General features: G+C 41.4%; 1 protein-coding gene across 10 annotated transcripts in view; it reads left to right on the top strand.

Annotated features, from left to right (window-relative positions):
- The first annotated feature begins 230 nt into the window (after positions 1 to 230).
- The window catches only part of HIVEP2 (HIVEP zinc finger 2), a 195176-nt gene continuing 178424 nt past the window's right edge, over positions 231 to 16982 (top strand). For 2 of the 10 annotated variants that reach the window (XM_024248690.3, XM_063725014.1), the window contains exon 1: positions 231 to 642. The gene's annotated coding sequence lies outside the window, so the exon portion shown is untranslated. Of the gene's footprint in view, positions 643 to 780; positions 1096 to 1383; positions 1488 to 1537; positions 1786 to 16982 lie in introns of those variants that run through there. The other 8 variants (XM_063725017.1, XM_063725020.1, XM_063725015.1 and 5 more) reach the window with 6 other exon arrangements.

The raw sequence follows: 16982 nt of genomic DNA, 5'->3' as shown, positions 1-16982 counted from the left end.
GCGGCAGCCCTGGGGCCCGGCTCTGCCCTCCCGACCGCCTCCCTCCCCCGTCGCCCCGCGCGCCGCACATCCCTCTCTAGCTCACTGGCTCCAGACTGGTTTTTCTGGTTCAGCCTCCCTCCCTGGGACGCGCTGGGGGATCCGATGACGTCTCTGGCTGAGTCTCTCCCTCTTCCTCCCTCCCTCCCTCCGCCTCTCCCCCCGTCCGCCCTCGCCGCGCACTCCTCCTAGTAACTTCTGTTCGGGGAGGCGCTGCCAGGAATAACCCGGTGCGTCCACAGCCCGGGAGGGGAGGCGGCCGCTGCGGCTCCCGCACGCAGACAGCTGCGGCCCGGGCCTCGCGGCTCCCGCCTGAGCCTGGCGGCCCCTGCCCCGGGCCCATCTCCGTACAGTGTCAGAAAAATAAATAAAGGCAAGAGGAGCCTGGGCTGGCGGTCGGGATCTCTTCCCTCCCTCCGCGCCCGCCCTCCCTCTGTCCTTAAGGAAATGCTACCAGACACCCCCCACCAGACACGCTCAGCCTTGGCGAGGAGCGGCCGCCGCGGCAGCGAGAACAAGGGCACCAGGGGGGTTTCCTCCCCCTCCTCCTCTCCCTCCTCCTCCCCGTCCTCCTTCTCCTCCTCCTCAGCGGTGACTTTCCAGGTGAGCGGCCGCCGCGGCTGCGAGGATCCCCCTCGCCCGCTGGGGCTCGGGCCGCCGCGTCGCGCCCTCCTCCCGCCCCTGTCACCCGGCGGCGGCCGGGAGCTGACAGCTGCCCGAGGGGCTCGCGGCCCGGAGGCGGGCGGCCGGCGGGAGGCGGGCTGGAGGTGAGGGGGTGGAGAGGAGGAGAGCGGGGCGCCGCCGAGCGCCGTCGCTCCCCGCAGGAGGGTCTCCGCACAAACATCTTCGGTGACTGTGGCACAAGTCTTTGCCAAGTTGTGTCTTGGACCTTGACGCTCCCCGGAGCCCAGAGCAACTTGGAGGGTCTCCCGGCTCGTTCACAGCGTTCCTCCACGTCTCGCCTCTGGGGTGCTGGGTGCAGCCTCGGGGTGCGCGGAGGGCGGACCGGCCACCGCGAGAGCGGAGCGGCGGGAATCTAGGTCCCTCCTCGGCTCGGTAAGTGGCCTGGACGCTGGGTTTTTCCTGCCTCCTTCGGCGCTGGGAGCTTGTTTCACTTTATATTGGAATCGCCGCCGCCGAACTCCGTCCCCCGCTCCCCGGCGCGTGCCCCCAGCCCTTTCCCGGTGGCCCGAGGGTGAGGGTCGGAGGGGGCGGGGATGGGGGAGACCGCGGGAGGGGTGTCGGGCGCGTGGGGAAATGCGGGGAATACCCTGGCCGCGGATCTATGCAGATGAGGGGAGGCTGCTTTGCGTAATGTCCTGGGGGGAGGGGGCCGCGCGGGAGCGCTGGAGGCAGGAATGTGCCTGCTTACTAATGAGCGACGTGCACCGGCGCGCACGGCCCGGCCACCGCTGCGGCTGCGGCGGCCGGCGGCGGCCCGTTGTCAGGTAGCGGGGGAGGGGGCCGCGGCGCGCGGCGCAGGCGGCCGGGCGGGCTGGCGGCGCGAGGCCCGGGCCGCCGGCCTGCGGCCGAGCGAGCGCAGCGAAGGCGCTGGCTCTGGGCATTTCAGTGACTCCCTTTACCTCCCGGGCAAAGAAGGAAGGAAGGAAGGAGCGAAGGAAGGAAGCGAGGAAGGAGGGGACTGTCTCGATGGAAGGTTCAGGCGGAGGCGCCCTCGCCTTGCGGGTGCACCGGCCGCAGAGCGGCTCTGGCCGCTGCCGGCTGGACCCGGGCGCGTGGAGACGGGTGGGGGCGGTTTGCATGCGTGTTTGTCTGTCCGTCTGGCCGGGGATCGGGAAGGGACATGTGTGTTTGGGCTGTGCACTGTGGGGAACTGGGTCTGCGCCTTTATGTCTGTTCCCTGAAGTGGGTGGAACGTTGGCCCGTTCCGGGAATGTTCCATGACGTGGTGCAGCCACAGGAAGGGGGTTAACGAGGGGCTCTCTGCCGCGGCGGCACTGCCGGCTGCTATCAAAGCAGATGTGCTGCTGCTGCTCCTCCTCCTCTTTCACCTCCTTTCACCCCCATCCCCCGCCTTTCCATTCTGTGCCTCTGGTACTGGTAGGGGTGAGACAGGAAAACATTGCTCTGGGTGTGTGCGTGTGTGCGTGCGTGTGTGTGGGTGGGTGGGTGGGGGAGGGGGTGCTGATGTGCATGTGTGGGGTCTGTCGTATTTGGTGGGGGGGTGGACTCCAGATCCGCTCTGCTACCCCAGGTGTTATCACAGATCGGTGCGCTTTATACGCATGTGCCTCCCGCGTTCTGTCCCTCTTACATAACACATCCAGTGCAGCAGAGGACATGAGAAAATGCGACCCCAACCCTCCAAGCCCAAATTGGGTGAGGGGATAGAAGGTCAGGAAGCGTCCCTGGGTGTTGTCCTTCAGGGACTTGGTTCCCAGTGGGGGAAAGGAAGAAGGGAAGGAGGGTTTCTTCAAGTGGCTCCTCTCATCTCTGACTTAAAAGCATCTAACTAAAAAGGACTGCAGGCACTAGTCCTCCCTAACGGGAAAGCTTGTAACCAGCTACACCAAGTGAACGGGGGCACTTTAACCTCGGGAGTGCGGAGAAGAGAGAGGGTCCTTAATCAAGACACTTGGAGGAGAGAAGCAATAATGTGTGGGCGGCGGATGGAGGGCGCTGGGGATGACTTCGAGGAGACCAGAGGAATCTCTTGATAATAGGTTTCACTGGAGGCCTTAGGACACCTGTGATGGCTTAGCATTCACACAGGAAGTTGTGTGTGCAACTGACATTGCAAAACCCTTATTCTCTGCAGAGTTATTTAGGCCTAAAATGAATATAGAAAGGCTTGTTTCCTGTACTTTCATTATAATGGAAAATTTGAACTGATTTTTCTCCTTCCTTTTCTGCCATTTAAAAAATAACTCAATTTACCTCCAAATGAATATTGGTACTCGCCCCCAACCCTAAAGCTAGACCTCAATAATTCACAAGAGATCTGTGTTTTTCTAGCATACCCAGAGCCCTAGTCAAGGGCTATTGATTTTTCTCCTCAGTACAGTTGTTTCTTTTGTAGTGCATAATCAAGCCCAGAAATTACTTGAAATATTAATAAGATCCATTTTAATTAAATTTGCAATGATCTGTCCTCCTAGAAAAAGGCCATTTAACTTTATTAGAAACGTTTCCTCCAGTGATATAGTAATATTTGGTGATATTTGTCCTTGAGCAAACCAAGTTATTTTAAATATTTGCACATATAGATCACATATATTTGCTACATATGTAGCAAATGCCTCATTGCTTTTTCACCTTATAAGAGTGCCAAAAGCAGAATTTTAACAAAGTAGATTGTGGAATGAGTAGATTGGGTTTGATTTTTAGGATCTAGGCCAAATGGTTTATCAGAACAGAAATGCCCTTTCTGTGACTAAAGTGGGTATCATTTTCATTATTAAGAGAAAATTCCCTGTGGAACCCTTAGGAGTCACAGTACCAAATGACAACTGTACATTTGCATTGTGAGCTGAAAGGGATTTACCAGTATTTACTTAATGATAATGTGTTTGTTTCAAGTGTCATAATCCCTTTTGACCACTAGGTTTGAAATATGCAGTATATTTCTTACATACAGAAACGTATTACATTACAATGATGAATCTTTTGAACATTGTCTGAGGCAATTTCTTGCGTTGAGCGTAGGTCGGGTATAAAACAAAATTTGCTTATTGGCATCTGTATTTTTGTTACAGTGATTGTATTTTATGTGGCTAATTTTATTAGAGATGGCTTATATTTATACAAGGGTATTCAAGAATAAATTGATGTGTGACTGATTTGGGGACAATTTTGGGAATGGTGGTATACTAATGATCTTACAAATGTAAGATCTAACTCATTTTTAACTGGTTAAATCCTTGTAGAGGTGTTTGGTAAAATACCACTGAAGTACATAAAACATTTCTATATTCCTATTTAACATGGAATGTGAAAAATTTACTATGTGTATATTATCACATAGGAAAATAATGCACTTTGATTACATTGAAAGATTAACCAGCAGAATATTTTGATTGATCAGGCTCCTTTGCATGAGATGTGTTTGTGAATGTTCTTGTTACCATGAAAACAAAACAGAGGACAGTATATATGGAGACGTTCCTTGTGGAGTAATGGTGCATGTGTCTGCTTGCACTTTTGGCACTTTGTCACTATTCAGAAGATCAGGTTGACTCTTTTATGCTGATTTAATTTAAAATGAAAAATCTTATTCCAGAATTTGCCATTTTTTTTTCAAAGCAGGGCTCATTTTAACAGCAGCAATAACAAATAACTCTGTGTTGTACACTGTATTGGGTTTCAGTTTTTGAATTATAACAAGTACACTATTTGGGTTGGGTTTCAGTTTTTAAATTATTATCAGTAATTAGCTAAAGTCAATTTGAAAACTTCACATAGGAAAAGTAATTTTGAAGAATGATAGAAAATATTAGTTGGCATGAGTGAAAGTATAATCCATGAGGATGTAAAGTAATTTAATAACTGACATGTAATTATTATCAGAAGGGAAAAGTGGCTAAGGTCAACTGGATGTATGGCTGTGGATCAGACAGGCTGCTCATCTCCTATTTGTTAAAAATAAACACCGTTTTCACATTTTGGTACGTGATCAGCATCAGTGGAACTCTCTGTTGGTCTATACATTAGTTCTGTAGGTGGAGAAACAGTTCACAGTTTAAATATCTACCTGAAAATTTCAATGATATGCTTCCAGTTCATGGATTTAGATGTGAATTCATCATGAGTTCATATTTTGGCTAAAACTTGGTATTTAACTGTTACAACTTTTAAAGCGATATTATAAAAAGGAGCAGAGGAAGTCTGCTAACTCAACTTAATGAAATTAAGGTTTCATAAGGAACTTCAAACCCATCCAGAGTGTATGGATTCGCTTTAACCATACAGGCAGATCCTTTATTAGTATGGAGCTAAACTTTAGTGAATATTCAAGTGAGGGCTGTACTGTGAAACCTGTAGGATTTACAGTGTTTGGGATGAACACAGAGGATTAAAGGGAAATAGGAAAAATTTATGAAAATAAGATCATGTTTATTTTAAAGTAATTGTATGAGAAGTAGTATTTTCTCTTTGTTCCTGGTATTTGGTCACAATCAAAAGCATTGCTTTCTGTATGATATTTATGGCAATGCTTATGAAAAAGAGGTTGAGTAAGCCAGTATTTGTAGCTATAAGATGCCATTAACTAATTTGGGAAAACATTTTAGCACTTTATTATTGTGTTACAACTCTGAAATCGTCGTGGGAAAGAGGATAACACAGCTTTCTTGGTCTGTGCAATCTTTGGCTTCTCTGAGATGGACCGTGAATATCGACATTAGATAGACACAGGCCTAAACTGGCTTCGTGACTGCATTTAGAATAGAATCAGAACTGCCTGATATTTGGGTCACTATTGTTCTAGGCCGAATTTGTGCTGTCTTAACATACACTCCCATTACTCATCATTTGAGGTATTTTCTATGACATGTGATCTGTTCTACAAGTTTCTATAACTTTAGATTTCCAACCTCCTTAAAATTTGGGATCTAATTGTTTAGATCTATTGGAGAAAGTGCTTTGGGGAGAGGAAGAGATGAACATGATGTTTATGTGCCTGAGGGGGATTCTCGGCAGAAAGCAGAGGGGGTCTCACCTGCTACTTCTGGGTCGCAGAGCGATGGAAGTAAGTTCAGGAAGTACCCAGGGCCAACCTTTTTGACTTGTCACTCACATATAATCTTAATCCTCTATTCAGAGTACTACGACTGGTGCCCTATTATTGTTGGTCAATGCAATTCGCTCTCTCAGTCATTCAACAAGTATTTCCTGTAGATTAGGCCTTGTGCTAGACACGCAGGGTATAAATAATGACCCGAACCACTAAAGGAGCTCCTTCCAGGAGTTAAAAACAAGCCAGTGGGGCCGATAACAAGAGAAAGGTAATGCAGGGACTTGAAGGAAGGTTGACCACAGGAATGATTATCCAACCTGACATATGTGAGGACTGCCTTTGGCAAATCAGGACACATCATGACCCTCCAAATGATCATGTTACAGGTTGATCCTTGGAGAGGCAATTTTGAGGGGTAGGGCCTTGAAATCGGAAGAACCTTGTGCATAACGCGTGTCTCTTCTCAGTGCTTCCACATCAATTGTCTTGGAGCACCTGGAATTTTTAATGACTATATGTAATGACTTCAGTTTGAAGGACTTACCTGTAAATTAACTATTATTATTTGCAGATTTTTTTAATAACAAATAATTTAAGTTCTAAAAATACTTATTTGGTGCTCCAGTTAACAAAAATAGCCAGCATCACTGATTCAATTAATAAATAACTACCAATTCAGAAGTCTTTACAAGGTCGCTGTGTGAAGTAACCAATTAATTTTTGGAGCCCTGCACGAGCTAGATCTATATATTTTCAAACAACTAGCAAAGGGCTAAGACATTCAAATATCCCAATAATTTCTCCCATGATTGCAAGTATCAGGATCTTCGGAGAAATTTAGATCTGATTTCTTACTTTCCATGTGATTAGGGGTCTGTGTGACATGAAAATATGAAGCAAAAGAGTAGAAACAGAGGTTAGTGAAAATCACTTTCCTTTATTTTGTCCACTGCATCATTTGATTACTTTTTTTTCTGTTTTATAATTTCTATAATGTAGGAGATTCAATTTAGGTGACAAAAAGAGTATTTTATGTAGTAGTTCCAAGCTTGGGCTCTGCAGTCAGATCAAGAGTCAGAATGAGCAACAGAGATAAAAGGATGATGATTTCCAACTTCAAACATTTTACAATGTAGAAGAGATATGGCTTATAGTAAACTTTATTAAAACTTACAATTGGGAGTAGAGTATAAATGGAAGCAGGATTTTTTTCCAAATGGAAAGATTTGAGGGTTCTTATGAGAGGAGGTGATTCTTTTTTTTACTGAGGACCTTGAATGTTAAGTAGAATTTCATTGAGTAAAGAAGGGAGGCAGGAGCTCCCCATACTCTGACCTGGGATGGGAGGGGACAGGGATAGTACCAGGGCAGAGGAGGAGTTGGGAGCCTGGGAAGGTACATAGCTCCAGATCTTGTGGTGCCTCGAAGACCTGCAGAGAAAGCTGGACATCACTGAAGGTTTTTGAGCAGAGAACTGATGCTGTAAAGTGTGTGTTTCAGAAAGCTTATGAGGGTATATGGGATGAATATCTTGGTGGCAAGGAGACAGATTGCCAAAATATCCTAAAGAGAAGTAATGAAAGTTGCCCCTACCGAATGATAACATGAATTCTTTTATTCTGTTAATTGATGTGTTTAAAAGTACTCTAAAAGTAAGTAACAAAAGTGATTAAAATATTTTGTTAAATGTGGCCAAATGTGTATGACAGGTTGTCAGTTTGAACATTGTAAGTACTGCATTATTATTTTAACCTAATATAATTTTTTTTTTACTACGGAACATATTTATAAATATTAGTAGTGAAAGTTGACCATCAAACACCAACTTGCAGACATGTTTATAGTTAAAATTACAAGGTAATTATATTTTTAGGGATACATGTATAAGGAATGGGCCACTGATTCATTTCGTGGTTAATTGGAATACTGCTTTTTAATTGATACCCAGCTGTATCTACATCATTACAATACTGGACAGATAGTGTAATGCAGTGTATTTGAAATGCAGTGCTTTGTTTGGCAAAGATTTATTTAATGGTTTCATTTTCTCTGCAAAAAGAAAAAAGCAGGAGATCATCGAAGCTCTTATTATTTGCACTGTGGCAGATTCACTTGAGTTCAGAAGCCTAGGAAAAAGGTGGGACTTTTGAAACTAGGGCAGTAGGTAAATGTAGACACACCTTCGTTTGTGTTTGATTAGGGATCTGACAGCGTGCATATGTGTAGAGGTTTGCACGTGTGCATACACACATATACAAATCATAGAAAACCATAGGTGTTCTGTGAGAGAGAAAATTTTGCTACTTAAATATAGCGTGAATTCTCATCCTGATAGTTGCAGAAAATATTTCTTTTAAAATAGAGATTAATGTCTAATTCCATATAAAGAAGATTATAGGAAAGGTGATTTAAACTGTAAGTAGCTTTGTTCACTAAAACGCTAGATTTATTTGAAACAGTGTTTTATTTCTTTTGGAAGGCAGACAACTAGTTTAATAGTGTACATATGAAACGCTAATTTGGCTTGTTAATTGGATGCAATTAAATTGAGGTTATTTTATACTGCTTAATTGTTAGAAAATTACATGTGTTGCCATGCCTGTGTAATGTGAAGCAAAAGCGGAGGGTATAGCAGGAGTGGGGGTGGGAGGGACGCAAGATCTAGTCCTGTCTTTGCAATTAACTTTCTGTGAAAACTTGGAAACAAGTCATTGAAGCTCTTTGGACCTCATTTGGAAATGGAAGAGATTGGAACAGATGGCTCCTAAAGCTTCTTCCAGCTCATATTCTATCAGTTTATAAATTCTACTTTGTAGTTGCAGAGAATGCAATGTCATTATATTCTGTAATTATGGTATTACAAGGATGAACTAAACACTTATAAAAATCAGCACAGTGCCAATTTAGCAAATCCGTTAGAAGGAAGGCAATTTAGGCTTAAAGAGCACTCACCTGTGCCAGGCTCCATCCCAGACTGTCTCTCCACATTACGTCACTTAGCCCTCACAACCACCCTGAGAAGATCTGGTTTTTTATCTTGATGTGTACACTTAAAGAAACTTCCATTCAGAAAGGTTTTTGCAGGGATGCTTTGATAGTCATTGGTGAAACAGGATTCGAACTCAGGTTCTTTGGCTCCGAAAATGCTTTGTCTTTTTACCACTTCATGCAGTATAAGCAATTGTTTACACGTCAAAATTATTTCAAATATTTAAAAAAGGCCAACCATATTTATCACTTAGCATAATGTTTCCCCTTAGTAGTATGTGGATAAACAGGTAGCCCATGGGAGTAAGAACCTGGATTTGAAGGTAGACAGAATAGGGCAAATTCCAGCTCCACTACCACCTGGGGGAATTTGGGTATGTTACTTAACCTCCCTGAGGTTACAAAATGAGGATAATACCCATTCAAGGGTCATTGTGAAATTTTTATGAGAATGTTTGCACCCATCTCAATGAGCACATAGTAAACGTTTAATACCTGGTAGCTATGGGTTATTATTAACAAGGTATTAGACTATAAGAAAAACACAGGAAAATTCAAATTGTTGTGACAGTAAAATATTACATATTTTCAAATGGTCCATTAAACTCTTGACTGAAATGGTTTAAGAAACAATGTTAGAATGACATGGTTTCACATTCAACAGTTAACAAATGGAAACATCAATTAAAATCTGGGGTGTTTCTCACTGAGCTCAGCCAGTGCTATGCCAATGAAGTGAACTAAATTCTCTGGTTCTTTGTAGAAAATCATTCTGAAGTTTTTGCTCTAAAAATAGCTTTTGGGGCCTGAATTGCCCCACTCGAACTTCTGTGCAAGAGCCAGAGGACCAGTGATTACTCGTGGGGCCTTGGGCCTACTTAAAAGACACAGCTTGGGTGTTCACAGGACTGTTGACTTTAATTCAAAAAAAATTTATTAATTCAACAGAGATTTATTAAGCACCTGCTCTGGGAAAGGTGCTGTTCTAGACACTGGAGATCCATCAATAGACAAAAATAGTAAAAAAAAAAAAATTCCTTGCCTTCATGGAGTTTACATTCTAGTAGACTATTTTAGAATATTTTTTATGGCTAATTCAGTCACTGTATTACTTTTCAGTGTTTACAGGATCTTTACTTTTATAGTGGTCTCTCTTAACCCAAATAACAAAGAAACATTGTAAGACTTATTAAATCACTAATGAAATACCCCATTTATTTTATATATATGTGTATGTATGTATGTACATATATTTCATAGTAAGGTAGTTTTTGACACCTAAATATTATAGCACTAGATTTTTTAAAAATTCATTTTTATGGTTCAGCATTATGGCCCTGTAGAATTGTAGAAATAGTAGAATTAGGTGCTGGTGGCTGGGCGGTGGCTCACGGCTGTAATCCCAGCACTTTGGGAGGCCGAGGTGGGTGGATCACAAGGTCAGGAGTTCGACACCAGCCTGGCCAATATGATGAAACCCCATCTCTACTAAAATTCAAACATTACCCGGGTGTGGTGGCACATGCCTGTAGTCCCAGCTACATGGGAGGCAGAGACAGGAGAATCGCTTGAACCCGGGAGGTAGAGGTTGCAGTGAGCTGAGATCGCCCCACTGCACTCCAGCCTGGGTGTCAGAGTGAGACTCCATCTCAAAAAAAAAAAAAAAAAAAAAGAGAGAGAGAATTAAGTGCTGGCTGTTTTTTTATGGGCAAGAAAAAAATGGTTTACAAATGACATATCCTTTTTTTTTTTCTTCTTGAGACAAGTTCTCAGTCTGTCACCCAGGCTGTAGTGCAGTGGTGCGATCACGGTTCACTGCAACCTCGACCTGGGCTCAAATGATCTCCCGCCTCAGTCCCCTGAGTAGCTGGGACTGCAGGCTGGCACCACCATGCGCGGCTAATTTTTGTGACACATCCTATTGTTAAATGCATTTATAAGCTTGCCAAATTGAAGTAGTTAAACAAATTATATTCGGAGTTTATATTTTTAATCTTGTTTAAGCGAATTATTCATCTTTTAACTGATCATTTTTGCTATAAAATTTCTAGTGGATTAGGATGGTTTCACTTTCACAAAAGTGTGCTCAATACAGTGTATGACATGTGCTGGGCATACAGTTGATATTTGGTGGATGTTTAACGTCATAATTCTCAGGAAGCTTACGGTCCAAATGGTAAGGAAAAACACCTGCCACACTATAAGATGGGGCCATGAGAATCAGATGAAGGAGATCCTCCAGGAGCTCAAGTCCTGTCTAGTCTTTGTGCCAATAGCCAGCGTTCATCAGTCTGTGCACCTTTATTTTATTATTATTTTGAGACAGGGTTTACTCTGTCGCCCCCACTGTAGTGCAGTGGTGCAGTCTGGGGCACCACTGCAACCTCCGACTCCCGGGCTCAAACGATCCTCCCACCTCAGCCTCCCAAGTAGCTGGGACTACAGGCATCTGCCACCATACTGAGCTAATTTTTGTACTTTCTGTGGAGACAGGGTTTTGCCATGTTGCCCAGGCTGATCTCCAACTCCTAGGCTCAAGTCATCCACCGCCTTGGCCTCCCAAAGTGCTGGGATTACAGGCATGAGCCACTGCACCCAGCCTGTCTGTGCACTTTTAAGTGCTTCTTGGCACATTCGATTTTAATGTTCCCCAGGAAACAAGTGCCTCCATGTGTCCATCCAGCAATCCCAAACATCTCTTAAACCCATAGTTGCAGGCTCCCCAGGCTCTAAACTTCCCATTTGTTTTTGCAGCAAGTGAACAGATAAGGCCTTTTTGAATTATGTTTCTCCCTACAGTTGGATAGGGGAGCTTATAGCTGAACTGGGATTCTTCCATCTAGGACAGCTTTCTTTGACCATATTTTGTTCAGGGTGCTCTAAGAAGGACGCTGTGTGAAGGTGGCTGTTGCTCATGATTGTGGAGTTTGAGGAAGCATTGTTTCTTGGTGTGCCTGTTTGGATCAATTAGGTATGAAAGAGGGAGTGTATTCCTTTCCCCCACTACACACCCTTGCCCCATGTAGGCCAAGACAAATGGAGGAGGAAAGGCTGGGGTGAAACGGTTTCCTTTCATGCAAAGCAAGTGGTGAAAGCCTCTGTCTTTGCAACTCAGCAATGTCCCTTGGGATGGTCTTGATGGCTGCTCCAGTACTTTATGGACAGATCATGGGAAGTTCAGCTTCTAATTATCCATGGAATAGTTATCAAACTTTATTTTTCTTTCTTCTGCTGATGCTTGCATTTTAATAAATTCGCTTTCTCTAAGCAAGGGAAAAATCCAGGGTTATAAACATTCAATTTATTTTCTTGTCAGTAGTCATGTGTCAAAGTTTATGTTGGGAGAGATATAGAGATGTAGCCTTTTTGGGTAAAATGAGGATTTCAGATATCTTTTCTGCTCTTGTAAGGCTGTGCTCATTAGAGCCTACACTGGAGCTCTAGAGAACACCAGAATGGATGACTTGAAACTCTGACCCCACTAGTTGATTGCTTGCCTTATTATTGATTTTCAAAAAGATTCAGGCCAAGAGGCTGTACCTCTGTTATATTTCATTATTTCTTCATCTGTAAAAATGAAGCATTGTTTATAGCACTCCCCTACCTCCTGGGAATACAGCAGGGTAACACAAGAGAATTGGGGTGGCTATTTTTAGTGTGTGAAGCAACACTAAGTTTTGAGAATAATTCAATTGTTGAAAAAAATCTGATACACAGCAATACATTGGTGACAAGGGTTAGTAGAGTGTTGTTGAGATAATTGACTGATATTGATGCAATTTATTACAGGCCTATGTAATTGTTTTCAGAAAGATAATGGTCAGCAGTTCCACAGCTTGTTATACTATCTCCTGATGGATTTAAATTTTGTGTAGGTCACTAATGCACTTGTGTCACAAACTATCCAGATAGTTATACCCATATTCAAACAAAAGGAAAGGGCTCTAAAGACATTTGTTTTTGGATTTGTAATCTGTTCACTTTTTCAAATGACCTTAGTACTATTTGTGATAAACTTGGTGCCCAACTTCAATCAAGTGTAAATTTTAAAATGGGTCAAGTGGCTGAGAATATTCTAAATGACCTTTTAAAATAATAATCTGACAGTATAGAATATAACAAATAATTAAACACTGAGTCTGGAAATTAAATTTTCTAATGGACAGAGTCTAAGTCTGTTCAGTCATCAGTTGGTTTTTGGCTATGTTTGGTGGGAGTTTGCCAATGTGAAACCTAATGATGTCTGAAAATCGTCCTGATGGGTATTAATAGCCATCTGGAAAAATTTTACATCTTCACAAATAATCCCAATAATTTATATTGTGAAGACATTATCCTGATAGTTCTTCTTTTCCTATATTCTTGTCGGCTGTAGGATGAGAGCAGTATGAAGCAAACAGAAGACATTTTGAAATTAATCATAAAATTCCCATTGCTTTGAAGCTGCTATTGTTTTACTAACCCTTCTTGTAGCTTTAAAAATCAAACAATGCCAAACAGTATATCTAACATTTTTAATTTCCTTTGAGCCAAACTGATTTGGTTTAAATTTCATTTCAAATTTTTACAGTATGCCACACAGTTGTATACATCAGGTTACTATTCTTGTTTGTATTTGACATGTAAGTATTTCTAAATAAACGAGGCAGTGAGTGGGGCAGGCATGAAGAAATGAAATTCTGAGGTTCTTTTGGAACTTGCAAATGACTGCTTCCTTATTTAGTGCAACCTGTTCCCAGTGCTTTTTTCCCGATGGGTCAGCTTTTGGTTTTCAGCAGGCTGCACCATCAGTCCCAGTTGAGCTTTTTGTGAGAAATTTTACTTCTTCCTTTCATTGTGATACAGTTTGTGGTACTGCAATGATGCCTTATTTAGGACATCTCTTAAAGTGTCTAGTTTAAATATGCTGATTAATTTTCTTAGGTGTAGGATCTGATGTATCAGTTTTGGTTTGTCAACTGGTGACAGGACATTCTGCAATGTAAAGTTTCTTACAGAATTTCAGGATTAGATAAAACTCTTGGAGGCATCATTTAATCTCTAACTGAGCGAGAAATCACTTAGGACAAATTACCAAGGACTGCTTGCATTCAGATTCTACTTAAACACCTTTTTATTTCTTAGGGAGGCCTATTCTGTTCTTGGACATTTCTAGTTACCAGCAGTTGAGCCCTCTCCAGCTATCTAGAACAAGTTTACTCATTGTCTTGCATGACAATCCTACAATTATTTAAAGATAGCAATCTTGTTCACCTTAAGTATTCTTTTCTCCAGGCTAAATATTCCCAGTTCCTTCAACTAGACCACATAGGATGTTGTTTTCATTTTTATTTTATTAATTTCCCAGGGATCAGATTGTTCATGTCTGAAATTTACTCCAGGCTGAGTTTTTTTTATAACTCCTCAAAAATAAATTGCTTATTACCATTTGCTTTCCAGAAGACAGCCTCTTACCAACTGGCTTAGAAACGTTTTACAGAAAAGGACTAGCCATGCTTGCTGAGACTTTTTATGTAGTATAACTAGAACAGAGTTGGAATGTATAATAATGTAATGCAAATTGATTTTAACAAATATAATTCTTGAGATTCTGGTACGCGCAAGATATATGGGAATATGAAGTAGAGTATAAATATAGATAGAATATAAATGTAAGTAGAATATAAAATATAAAGAAGAGTCACTATTCTCATCATCAGGACTTTATAATCTACCATACTGAGGAAAAGAATGATGTAAGGGAAGCAGTAATTAAAAGAAGCAGGTTAAGTACCATGAGAGAGGCACATGTGAAGTACTGAGAAGGCGCAACATCAACCCTGGCCGAGGACTCAGGAGAGGTTTCATAGCAAAAGGAAATGCTTTACCTGGGCACACACCAATATGGGAAAGTGTCAAGAATATTTTTAGAGAAGCATTTCATTTGAGGGAAGCATAAAATATGTATTAAGTAAATGTTGGTGAGAAAGTTAGGAAGATAGGGATATATGGTCTAAGGACTCACATTCCAGCTTAAGGGGTTTGGACTTAAAACAATAGATAATGGTAGATGTAATTTACCCCACTGAGAATTTGGTCCCTGAATTGAACAGTTCTGTAACTACATACACAATTTAATGAAATGAAACAAACAGATAAAAGATAAGTATGTGAACATTTCTATGCAGAAAATTCAATTGCATTTGTAAGTAGCAAGGAGTATATGTATTTTGCATATAAGACATGTTTGCTTTGAATTGGCATATTATTTTTATATACTGTCTGTGTCCTAGAAAGCCAGCAATCTCAAGGATGGTGACTTTAATCATGAAGGTAAAGTAAGTGTATTGCTGATGGATGTATTGTTATATTCACACCTGTGCCAGTTACACATACCTTTTCAACCTCCTACTTTTTGGCAATATAAATGACATGCCATACTGATACTAGGCTGAGCTCAAATGATTGTCATTTTAGTATAAATTAACCTTTTCATCAATTTATATTTTTCTGTTGATTAAAAATGGGGATATAGAATATTGGGAAGTACTTGCATGCATTTACACTACTTGTAAGACTGCTATCTATATAGTGCCTTACAGTATGCAAGGAGTTTTGTTGCATCGTAATAACAATTAAAAAAAATTCCTACTGGAGATCTAGACTGCCTTTAGTGCCTATGAGAAAACTCTCTTAATTTTCCTGCACAGATGACTTATTCCACATAATGAATAGTAAAGAAGGAATATTTAAATGGTCACGTATTTGATAGAACAAGTAAACCTATATGCAGAAGTGATATATTAGAAGATAGTTGAGAGTTAATAATTATATGTTGCCAAAATAAAAGTTATTGTTTCCTGAGTGGGTACTTTGATTTTGGAACTTTTCTTTTAATCATTATGGAAATAAATACATTTTAGATTTAGCTCTAGTCTCCACTTTTAGTTCTGGAGAAGTACAGAGGACTTTGTGAGTGACTAGGAGAGAATAGGAAAATACTATATTGTAATAAAAAATAATTTTGTTTTACTTGAATTCATGTGGGGACACTGCTGTTTCAATAACATGCTTGATTATAGGCCATCTGAGTACTTAACTATTACTTAGATTTCATTGAGGGCCTATTCTGAAGTATTTAATATAGATGGAGGCTGAACAAAGAGATGTGCTTTTAAACACTTGAGTACTATGTAAATATATTTCCATCTGAAGAATATACTGACTTTTACCTACAGCCTGAAAGGTACGAGGTGATGATACATCTTGTTATTGTCCAGAGAAGTGAATGAATAGTCCTGGAACCACCTGCAGGTCTTGGGACTGTCTCAGTTACAGGGGCTGTACTCTGTTTAGTTAGCTAGCCTTGAAGGGATTGAGGCATTAGTAATTTGTGCTGAAGGCCACTTAATAAAGAGAAGGTTATAGTTTTATGGGTAGTTTGTAAGAAAAAGCCACTGAGCTTGGAGATACCAAAGTAGAAAAGGGTTCTATAGGAACCAAAGATTGTGAAGCAAGCAAGTAGGTAGGTAGGTTTTTCATGAATGGTTCATTCATTCTTATATGTTCATGAGTATGTGTGCATGATTCACTTCTCTCTTCACTCCTATATATATCTGTTCACTCAGTGAGCTCCCTTCCTTTCATTTCAGCTATTTAATTTGAGCTGGGCTTTCATTTGGGAAAGTACTGGCTCTAGAGGAACAACGCAGTCGTTCAGTGTGTCATGGAAATAGGATGTGGACCTCAGAAAGAAGAGAGTCTTGATTTTGTCATCACATATCTTGGGAGTCAGTTTTCTGGAAAAACAACAAATGATTGGTGAAAGCTCATTTGAGAAGGATATTACTCAATTTGGTTATTGTTAGAGAAGACTGAAAATTTAGTATGCCCTTCTGAATATTTTTAGAGAGGAGGCCAGTTTGTGAAACAAGTCAGCCTGTCAGATACAGTCTGGCCATATCAAAGACTTTTCAAAGTCTATGAAAATATGGAGACTCTTGAGATAGAGAACTTGGATCTCAGAAGCATGGAGAGCCAAACATTATGGTAACAACTTACTGTTTCTTTCATATTCTAACTACATATTTAAATGAAACCAATCCTGAATGAAACAATGAGTTTTAAAATGGTTAGTTTGGGAAACTTCAAGTCTTAATCCTTTTCATTGTATGAAATCATACATCTTCCTAGGTTGGAATTGTGCACTTCATGAGGTACTTTAAGTAACAAAAGTGGAGCACTTTAATTTTTTTCTAAAGAGAAAGTGTAAAATACGTTA

Source organism: Pongo abelii, chromosome 5, assembly GCF_028885655.2.
Source record: "Pongo abelii isolate AG06213 chromosome 5, NHGRI_mPonAbe1-v2.0_pri, whole genome shotgun sequence".
Classification (NCBI taxonomy): domain Eukaryota; kingdom Metazoa; phylum Chordata; class Mammalia; order Primates; family Hominidae; genus Pongo; species Pongo abelii.
The sequence above is the reverse complement of the archived record's forward strand: the minus strand, read 5'-3'. Positions and strand labels throughout refer to the sequence as shown.